The 10,939-nt window shown below is 32.4% G+C and overlaps 3 long non-coding RNA genes across 3 annotated transcripts; all 3 read right to left on the bottom strand.

The window, feature by feature from the left end:
• Positions 1-5,366: 5,366 nt before the first annotated feature.
• Positions 5,367-5,971, bottom strand: LOC147939030 (uncharacterized). The gene is made up of 2 exons (XR_015565018.1): positions 5,846-5,971; positions 5,367-5,735 (listed from the first exon to the last, which is right to left on the bottom strand). It is a non-coding gene; the product is annotated as an uncharacterized LOC147939030 (long non-coding RNA).
• Positions 5,972-6,092: 121 nt separating this feature from the next.
• LOC147939031 (uncharacterized) lies at positions 6,093-6,925 on the bottom strand. Its single transcript, XR_015565019.1, has 3 exons — positions 6,761-6,925; positions 6,440-6,568; positions 6,093-6,333 (listed from the first exon to the last, which is right to left on the bottom strand). It is a non-coding gene; the product is annotated as an uncharacterized LOC147939031 (long non-coding RNA).
• A 283-nt stretch (positions 6,926-7,208) lies between these two features.
• Positions 7,209-8,026, bottom strand: LOC147939032 (uncharacterized). Its single transcript, XR_015567291.1, has 2 exons — positions 7,904-8,026; positions 7,209-7,696 (listed from the first exon to the last, which is right to left on the bottom strand). It is a non-coding gene; the product is annotated as an uncharacterized LOC147939032 (long non-coding RNA).
• Positions 8,027-10,939: the final 2,913 nt, after the last annotated feature.

Consider the following 10,939-nt stretch of genomic DNA (forward strand, 5'->3'; position numbering starts at 1 on the left):
ACAATCAATGGCTAACACATTCGAAGTCACACCAAAACTGTAAACACCATCCATAGTTTTGAATGTGTTTTGATCTCTGCAACAACAAACAGATATCAAAAACAACAACGAACATAAGAAAGAAGTTACCATTCAGCAAAAAAAAATCATCTATCTTAGTTTTGATCCTTGAGTTTAATAGTGATTCCCTTACCATTCATAAATACAAACTGTTAATGAGTAAATAAACATACTTTCAACTCAAATGACTGCTAACAGAAAATCAGAACTTGTCCAGAATTAAAACAGACCTTTTAGTTCTATCAAGCTCTTTCTCAAATCAATCTTGCAACTCGCCTACACCAAAAAAAAAAAAAAAAAAAAAAAAAAAAAAAATCCTGCAACTCGCGCGCTCTGCTCCTTTTCTAGTCTCTGTATATGGAAGTCCCAATATGGCTTAACCATCTGATATGTATTCGTCTCTGCTGCAATAGATATTGCAATCTGCAAGAAAAAAAAGGGTTGAATCCTCTATGAAAAATTAACATAATAAACAAACAAACAAAAAAACAAAGAGAGAGGGTAACTAAAGATTGAAACTTACGTTCTTACTTCTTAGCCTTGATTTTTTCTTCTTTTTTTGGTCTATTCTCTTTTCTTCATTCGACGAATCTCCTAAACTAATACAGAATTGAGAAATGGTCAGTTCACTTAAAAATCATTTTCACACAATCTGATACTAACTGTAGAGAAAAATATATGTCTCACGTTAGAAGCTTCTTTCTTGTAGGAGAAAGAGAAGTTGACGAAATGTTTTGGATGAAATAAAATACAAAGAAAACAGAGAGACATACCGATGTAAAAAAATGAGAATTGTAAGGACAACTGGACAATCCAACGCTGATTTCACATGGTTCTGCTTCCAGACTTATTTAGAAGGAAATCTGTGTAAAATCTCAAGTGGCATAATTGGAGACTTGATTTTTTTAGTATGAACCTATAAATCCACATGTCAATTCCTAATTTTGAACACAAAAACTATTGTGAAACTCAGAATTTGATGAGTATATAAAACCACGATGAACAAACTGAGAGCCAAACTTGTGAAATCTGAAAACAGAAATTGTAAATAAAAAGACAAAGACAAAAAACAATCAATCTCGATCTAGACAGCAATACTTACCTTTGGCTTTGTTGCACATACACATCAATTTTGGAAATTCATTTTGTTTCATTGTTAGGAAGCGTAGAATTATAGATCGTAGGGAAGAAGGAGGTCAGTATCAAAGTATCTAATTTTTTTTTTATTCTCTCGTACATTTTTTTCAATAGATATATATGTATATTAAAAAATGATGAAAAGGAAGTGGAGATCATGGATGGAACACTTTAATTTACCGTTAAAACCTATTCCACGCATCAGTAAAATTTCTGAAATTGCTTAATTTTATTGGACAAATGACTTGTGTTTTATAGGATAAAGGATATATATGACATTTTTTTTTATAATATTTTTTATTATGAGAAAAGTAACCAAATGATATTTAATGGCACGGTTTTTCATTTGTATAAATGTTTTTTTTCTCTCTGTTTCGGATTAAATTTTGTCGTTAACGAAAATCATTTTTACCTGTGAAACACATTTTTCAAAAAGAATTGTAAAGTAATAGTAAAAAAGATAAAATATGTAATGATACTGACAAGAATTATATTTTTATTATTATTTTGTCAATCCTTACTTTAAATATTTATACGGAGTATCGCAACTACTTTTTTTTTTTTTTTTTTTTTTGTATCGCAACTAATGAGGAATAATATTTTGGTAAAAAATTGTATAACCGTTAATTATTTGGTTTCTTTTATCAATTGGTTAATACTAGCAATCTAGGTCGAGTACGTACAAGGTAGTAGAGAATCACTAAGGACTTGCTTGATTTTTCGTTACGTTTGCGTTTGTGAACAGTTGCAGTTCCTAAAAATTACCAATAATTACTCAAATCGTTTTATCCCGCTAAATATTTGCTTAAAAATACTATATCTCATAACTAGAATAATTACTAAGGTTGTTTTTGTAAGGCACTTCCCAATTAATAAAGAGGGGATAACATTGATTGTATCAACTCTGCACCAATGTGTCCACATATTTATATGGTTACTTAATTGAGAAGAAGAGACATTAGTCATTTTGTAATTCAAATAATACCTAATTAATACATTTATATTAACATTTTTACAGCAGTTTTGTCAAAGTAGTCTTGGAGTTTGAAGATATTTACAACCAAAATCATTATCATTAAAACATTTTTAAAAAAATTAAAAGATAAAATCGAAATATGCAAAAATAATGTAAGTGAATCGGATATATCCTTCTATCTATCCAGAAATCTTGACTCATATTCCTAAATTATTTCCACCTCCGAAACTAATTTTCTGCAAAACTAAACAGAATTTTCGTCATTCCAATATTATAGGAAACTCTATATTCGCTCCAATCAATATTATTTAATTATTTCAAAGTTTTAATTTTAAAATAAATTCCTCCAGATTTCCCATCTTCAATATATAGAAAATTTAAAGAGTTCCTCTGCTAAATATAAAATAATTAATCTACAACCATAATGTTTTCGGTCTCATAATAGAATACACAGCGGGCAGCGAGGCTGCAACGCCAATCTTGATTTCTGTTTCTCTAAGATTATTTTTCTCAAAAGTGAAATAATTTTTGGATGGATATTTCTCAATTGTGATTATTGGGCCCATCACTACGACCTGCAGTGTACCGTTAAAAGACGGTCCTCACGGTTAAGTCTATGCAGATTACGGGTTTTATCAAAGTACATCTGAGTTTTGGCAGGTCGTCCCGAATACTACAAATATATGATTAAAATAAACATATTGTATAACAATTAAGATATTTACAAAATATCAATATTATAAGTTATTAAAAAAAACTGTTTCTTTGCCACTAAATTTTTAAAGAATAATTAATAGAAAATTTAGGTCGGGGACATGTTTGGGTATAACTTTAACGACCGCGGTCTTAGCGGGTCCAAGAAAAAAAAATGTGAACCTACCTTTTTGACACCTCTATATACATAATTACTATAAACAAACAAGTACAACTTAACAATATAAAAATATATTAATACTGTAAATTAATTTATAACAAAAATAAATTATTATCATATTATGATGTATACCATGAATTAAATCGTAGAATTAACAATCAAAATACAACTATACAATCTTAGACATCAAATAAAACGTATAAAATTAACTAACAATTACAACTTGATATTTAATGATTTTAGTAAAAAAAAAAATCCCGCGGTGTACCGCATGTTAAAATCTAGTAATATACACATATTGCATTGACTTTAACAAAGTAAAAAAATATGAAAATTTGATATGACATTTATTTTCACTCATGTATTATTTTTTCTTATTTGTCAACATAACCACCCATTGTTTTCTCTTATTGTCTTATATATTTTATTGTGAAGGTATAATAAAACTTAGCAATTTTTGGATTATATATAAAATAAATAAAAAGAGATTAGCGAATTGTAACTCTCTCAGGCGAGGTTATCGAGGAAACTATCGCATTTAACTCTTTCGGCGCCGGTGGAGCTTCGGCTCGCCGGCATCGGGAAAACTTAACCGTCACTCCCTTCTGCTTCAAGATCCTGCTCTTATTCTCTTTCTGTTTAAGTTTTCCCCCAATTTTTCCCCCTTTTTCAAGCTTTTCAAGCTCTTTTAAACCCTTTATATTTCGACGGTTGTTTATCAATCAAAGGACAAAGGCAGTTTCCGGTGAACTCCCTCTCTCAACCTTTATCCGCAGCACCAAAACAGAAGCATCTGCAAGTCAGTGAGTTACAAAAATCGGATCTCCTTTCGGATCTGAAATTTTCTTGATCTGTACTTCACATCACCCCTGAAGAACCCTCACTTGGGCTTCGTTACTGGCAGGAGGTATCCCTCTTGGACCAGCAGATGCGCCATGCTCAGGGGAGACGTCGACGGTGCAAGGCGATCTTCTTCTGGGGGCAACTGCTAAGCAATCTGGAATGATTAAGTCTTCTTGCCTTTCCACCTCAACATCGGACCAACCTCATCTCGAACTATTGATGCATAGTTTACTTCCGGTGAGGCCATGTTCAAGACAAACCTTTCAACCCTTTCTGGTCAGCCGCCTTAGTCTCTCTCCGTGGATATCTAAAGTTTGATGGTTTCCCTTGGTGGACCCTAAGTTAGCTTTTGGCCCATTAAGGCTCCAACTTTTTAAGCCCATTAGGTGTGCCTCAAGTCCAAATCCTTTTAATCCTAGGTATGGTCTCATATCTCAATTGTCGAAGTCAAAACCTAGTCGACGGTGTGGTCAAGATTACGATCCTTATGGAATCCGTCGTAGAAGTAATTCACCGTTGTTACTATGGCAGAGCTTCCATCTTCTGAAAACCCTGGTAAAGTATCCCTTAAGGCTTTGATTTATGTACCTTATTGTTTGAGTTTGTATGGTATTTGGTTCCCGACTCCAATTTGTCTGAGCATTGTTTATGGCTATGGCTTGTCCAAGTCCAGTTCTCATGCCTCGGCGAAACTAGCAAACCACCTCAAGCATCAGAGCATCTCTACCCCTGCTTGAACCCTTGTCAAAGCTCTACACTGTGTAGCTCTTCTCACGCCGGCGAGAATCACAGCTTTGCCCCTTTACTCAACGCTACTTCGTCATATTATTACGACAGTGGCAATCTCTTCATCCATCATGGAAGAAGTATCAATAATCTTTGACCTCACATGTACCAATATGCTTTATAGCTTTTGGCTCAAAGCTCTCTAAGAATCAATTGTCAATTAACCTTAACTACCTTGTTTATCTTTGCTGTGTTGTTGTTTTCGTACTGGGAAATGCCCATTTCAAGTTTGTTTTAAACAATGGATTCTCAGAATCCTCCTTGTTCTGTATTTGTTCTCTTCTTTAATGGAATGAAAGCAAATGTTTGTCCAAGAAAAAGAAGTAAAACTTAGCATGGAGTATTACAAGTGCAGTAAAGTTCTTCATAATCACTACAAGAATTTAGAATATTTATAGCACCCGATAAACGCTATATATTGTTTTTATAGCGTTTTAATAAGCGCTATATCTACCCCCGTCATCGTAGATCCGACACTTTACATAACGGTTTTTTGTTGTACTACAATAGAGTTATTTACTATAGCGGTCATTTTAATGCAGTTATAGAGTTTATAATAACATTAATTTTTTTGTTATTGTTTATTTTCTACACAGCAGTTTTTACTATAGCATTCATTTTTGTAGTGCTGTTATTTTTGGTATTCTTCTAATTGCTAAATACAGAAACCTGCTTTCAGTAATAAATCTATGAACGAACCAAATATTTTTTTATGACAAAAGATATGTTTATATTATCAAAGCCACATCTAAAAAGTAAGAGATAACAAGTTATTAAGCAAAGCCACATCTGATAACAAGTTATGTAACACACACAAAGACAATGTTTCAGATAAAAACTATTTTGTCAGTTGGCCAAGCCACTGTAGTACCTAATGCAACAGCAATGATTTCGACTTCTGAATTTGGTCTCCAGACTGGTGCATCACCAAGAAACTTCTACTCAAACCTTGGTAGCATTAGCGCTTTTTTCTCCTATTTCGGAGCAATTTAAGAGGATGCATTTCTTCTTTCCACCTTTGATGGTGTTGGTGTTGTTACTTACACTAACACTAGTACTCTACAATCAACAGTAAAAAAAAAATCTTAGATTTAATCACTACAACAATTTATTCTCAAAATGCAACAATCCAACACCACAAATCAAAGACAAAAGGTTTAGAATTATACCTTAGGTGATGAGTTTTTGGAAACTGGTTCAGGGCGAGACTTTGGTTGAATGAGCTGTATCTTATTTATAGGTCAGAGAAATGCCCTTAGGCGCCTCTTGAGTCCATCATGTCTCACCGACACTCTATACAACAAAACATTGACATACATTAACAACCCAAAAAGGTTAATGACAGATTCTACGGCTAGCAAAAGAAGAATGTTACATGTACCACTAATAAAAAGAGCTAGATTTTCAGAGACATCAATTGGGATAAAAACCATCAAACTTTGACTTCACAAAAAGTAAATAGCACAAAAACATGTACATATATATTCTTTTGTCCCAATTAATTGGATTTGATGGCCGAGATGGCAAACAACTTTGTAACATCAATTGGGAACAAAACCATCAAACTTTTTTGGAGAAAACTAAAACCTTACCTTGTTTAATGGTCTGTTATTTTGATGCAGCACAAAGAACCTTCGAGATATTATAAATAGTCCGGCTTTGGTTCAAACATAGAAAATAAGAAAGAGCAGAAAATAAAACATACATTAACATAAACTAAAGATAACAACTTTCATATTTAAGAAAAAGAAGAAGAAACTTACAACTGAAGCTGCAAAGACACTCCAAAGTTGTGAAGCTTAGTGGTGTGACCATCCCTCTTTTTCTCACATAATGCAAACAGGTTTTGTTCAGTAGCACCAGTTAGCATATATTCTAATCATGACATCTTCCTGCAGAGGAGTACATGATCTTATCAACCAAGCATTTTCTAGCATTTGAATATAAAATCTCAATTATCTACTTTTCTCCAACAACCGTATCTCAAGAATTAAATAGAAACCAAATCTTATCGGACCCAAAGTTGAAACCTTATGAGCTATTGAAGCAAATTGTTGGAAAGTGAAATGAGTTAGCGAGCTTACGCAAGAAGGTTGCTTGACAAAACAACAAGAAGGTAGTTGTCTGCAGAAATCTTATGAAATTAAAATACTTGTACGTGAGTATTTTATTGTTGTTGAATAAAATACTCACGTACAAGTATACATAGCGTGAACTTGTACGAACTTGGCGAACTTTGCGACAACAATACATAGCGTTTCGAAACTTACCAATGCTATATATTCTACATTTTTCTTTCCTTTTTAATTTCAGTGCCGTCTCTTATTGTATGTTGTCGATACCTTCCGATTTGTGGTGTTTTCTTGTAGTGATTGCTTAAAAATACCATATCTCATAACTAGAATACTAAAGTTGTTTTTGTAATGTACTTCCCAATTAATAAAGAGGAGATAACATTGATTGTATCAACTCTTCACCAATGTGTCCACATATTTATATGGTTACTTAATTAAGAAGAAGACTCATTAGTCATTTGGTAATTCAAATATTAATACTTAATACATAATATACAAAAGTGCATTGACTTTAACAAAGTAAAAAGTATAATACAAAATATACATAAGTGCATTGACTTTAACAAAGTAAAAAGTATAATACATAATATACATAAGTGCATTGACTTTAACAAAGTAAAAAGTATGAAACTTTGATATGACATTTATTTTCACTCATGTATTATTTTTCTTATTTGTCAACATAACCACCCACTCTTTTCTCTTATAGTCTTATTCAATATATTTTATTGTGAAAGTATAATAAAACTTAGCAATGAGTATTACAAGTGCAAAAAAGAGCTTCAGTATGCTCTCGACAACTGCACTGAAATGCTTTTTTTCTACTAGACGCAAAAGCTGCTACACATTCAGCCTCGTTTTTTTTCTTGTCACCGGTACACCTATGAAATCGATCTATCCATAATTCATTTATCTTACAGACTTTCGTCTTTTGAGCTTCCATCTCTGTTACATAACAATACAGTATATATATGAACCACAAGACATTGTAATTATATATCTTTTTTTAAACTAGAATCTTACAACACATTACTATACATGGTATTATAAGATTTCCTTTTTCATAGTTGCAGAATTTTTTCATCTAATAAAAAATTCTAATTTTTTGCTGGTAAACAATCAGAACTAGTAAGAGATTGATATGGTACGTACCTCGAATCTGACTCAAAATAAGAAACATGATAATATAAGAAAACAAAAATAATGTAGTAGATCTCATAACTATAAGGTTATCTTTACTCTCAAAAACTCGTACTATAAGTTTTCATTTATTGTTTAACACTGGCCGGTGATAAATAGATCCACATATGATAAAGATAGTTAAATCTATTAAAAGATAAGGGTGGAGCTAAGTCAACACCTTTATTTGAGATTACTATATATATACATCTAATCACATTCATTAATAACCAATCAAAACAGAACATATGTTTGTTTTAAATATAAATATAATTAATTGAAATATGGATCGATGATCTTGATCTTACATGATATTGGAGTACTTAGCAATTTCAATGACATTTATCTGAAAATAAAACAAAAACACAAACTTTGTAATTGGTCAACAATACATAGCGTTTCGAAACTTACCAATGCTATATATTCTACATTTCTTCAAAACGTTTCCAACATTAAAATCTGACCAACCATACGTAGCGTTTGCATTTTGGCGAACGCTATCTAAAACTAAGAGATATACAATTATAGCATAAAGGTCTTGCGCTATATTAATCTGCTATAAATACTTCAATTTCTTGTAGTGAATGTTCTTGACAACTGCATTGAAATGCTTTTTTTTTAATCAGACGCAGAGCCGTGCCAAGAGTTTTGGAGGCCATAGGCAAAAAGATCACATATTTAAATTTTTTTTCTAACTAATATAATAATAATGTATGTTAAGTAATTTTAATATAAATGGTGAAAACATATATAATTAACGTTTAAATTGTTTTGTGACTAATAGACAAAAGTTTTCCAGAAAGTCAATAAAATATAGTATATATGATCTCTAACATAGTTATTGTGTATTTAAAGTTGTCAAATATACGTAAAAATAACAAAGATAGTAAGGATTTGGCAAAAAAATGATAAAAGAAAACGAAAAAGTGAGTGACAAATACAAAGAAAATAATAAACTAAAACTTTTTATAATAATACTATAGATTAGCCATCAGATATTAATGGGAATGTGCTTACGTGAGTGCAAGGAAAGTTTGATTGTGCCTACAGTTTGACATAAAATAGAATTAGGCCGTAGGCGGATGTTTCTTATTTTCTCAAGTAGGCACGGCTCTGATCAGACGCAAAAGCTGCTACACATTCAGCCTCTTTCTTTTTCTTGTCACCATTACACCTCTGAAATCGATCCAGCCATGATTCACGTATCTTACAGACTTTCGTCTTTTGAGCTTCCATCTATGTTGCATAACAATACAATATATGAATCACAAGACACTATAATTATATTTAAAAAAAAATAACTAGAATCGTACAACACAGTACTATATATGGTATATATTATAGGAATTCCTTTTTTATAGTTGCAGAATTTTTTCATCCAATACAAAATTCTAAATTTTTTGCTGGTAAACAATCAGAACTAGTAAGAGATTGATATGGTACGTACCTCGATCTGACACTAAATAAGAAACATGATAACACAAGAAAACAAGAATAACGAAGTAAATCTCATAAATATAAGGTTATCTTTACTCTTAAAAACTCGTACTATACATTTTCATCTATTCCCTCTGTTTCATAATATAAGATGTTTAGAGAATTATTTTTGTTTCATAATATAGGATGTTTCTAATTTTCTATGCAACTTTTAGATTAATTTTATATTTTATATTATGCAGTCGTGGATATGATTGGTTAAACTTTTTAAAAGTAACTTTTTCTTAATATGCGTGTCTCTACTAAAACATCTTATATTTTGAAATAGATGGAGTATTGTTTAACACTGATAAATAAATCCACACATGATAAAGATAGTTAAATCTATTAAAAGATAAGGGTGGAGCCATGGAGATAAGTCAACACCTTTATTTGAGATTACTATATATATATACATGTAATCACATTTATTAATAACCAATCAAAACAGAACATATGTTTGTTTTAAATATAAATATAATTAATTGAAATATGGATTGATGATCTTGATCTTACATAATACTAGAGAACAACACCAAATGTTACAACCAGACTTCAATGACATTAATCTGAAAATAAAATAAAAACACAAACTTTTTAATTGGTAAAAATAAAATAAAAAAGATTCATGCAACAAAATCCAGAAAGCATCAGAGCAATAATATTTTTTATTTGGTAATAATATTTGATACATGAATTAATATTTCTCAGTGCATATATAGTCGATATTTTCAGTTTAGTTCGTCGAACTGGACGGGCCTATTAAAATATGGTATGGGCGTGTCAAGTACGTTACGGGTGTAAGTAAGCAGCAACAACAAAAATGATCATTACGATTTCAAAGTTGAAATAAATGATTGATGACATCTTTTCTAAAAACAGATTATAACAAACGTTCACAAAAAATTCAGAGAGAAAAAAAACAGATTATAACAAACGTTCACAAAAAATCAGAGAGAAAAATCGGGTGAGTGAGCTACACGCGGCGATTTTTCTCTCTCAAAAAATCTACTTCGTCTGACCACAATCTCGTGCGCTGACGTCGGGTCCTCCGTAAATTCCGGTGGCGGTGAGGACCCTCCGGTTCATGGTACTTCATTCGCGACTTGTTACATCATCCTGGCGAAGCTGTTGGACGAAATCAAGGGAGCGGTGGAAAGGAGAAGCATCTGCGAGACGCCGACGGTAAAGAGCTCTGCCGGAAGTGTTGCTACGCGGAGAGGAAGAGGGAGATCCACGGCGAAGAACGAGAGAAGAGGGTAGATAGATCTGGAGATCGGAGATTTTGGAGGTTTTGCCGGATCGGTTATGATAGGAGAGGTAATCTCCGATCTGGTGAAGCTAAGCCACCGTCGATGGTCCTCTCATCTACTCCCTGCTGCCTCTCTGTCTCTCACGACTGAGCATGGAATCCTCCACGACGAATGACAGATCGGATCTCTTCCTCCTTCTCAAAACGGCTCCACGGTGGCGGGATGGCAAACGGATCTTGGATCACCATCTTCGTTCGGTTACCATCGTCCAGATCGAGCA

The sequence above is a fragment of the Camelina sativa genome, chromosome 9, assembly GCF_030686135.1.
Source record: "Camelina sativa cultivar CO46 ecotype springtype chromosome 9, ASM3068613v1".
Classification (NCBI taxonomy): Eukaryota; Viridiplantae; Streptophyta; class Magnoliopsida; order Brassicales; family Brassicaceae; genus Camelina; species Camelina sativa.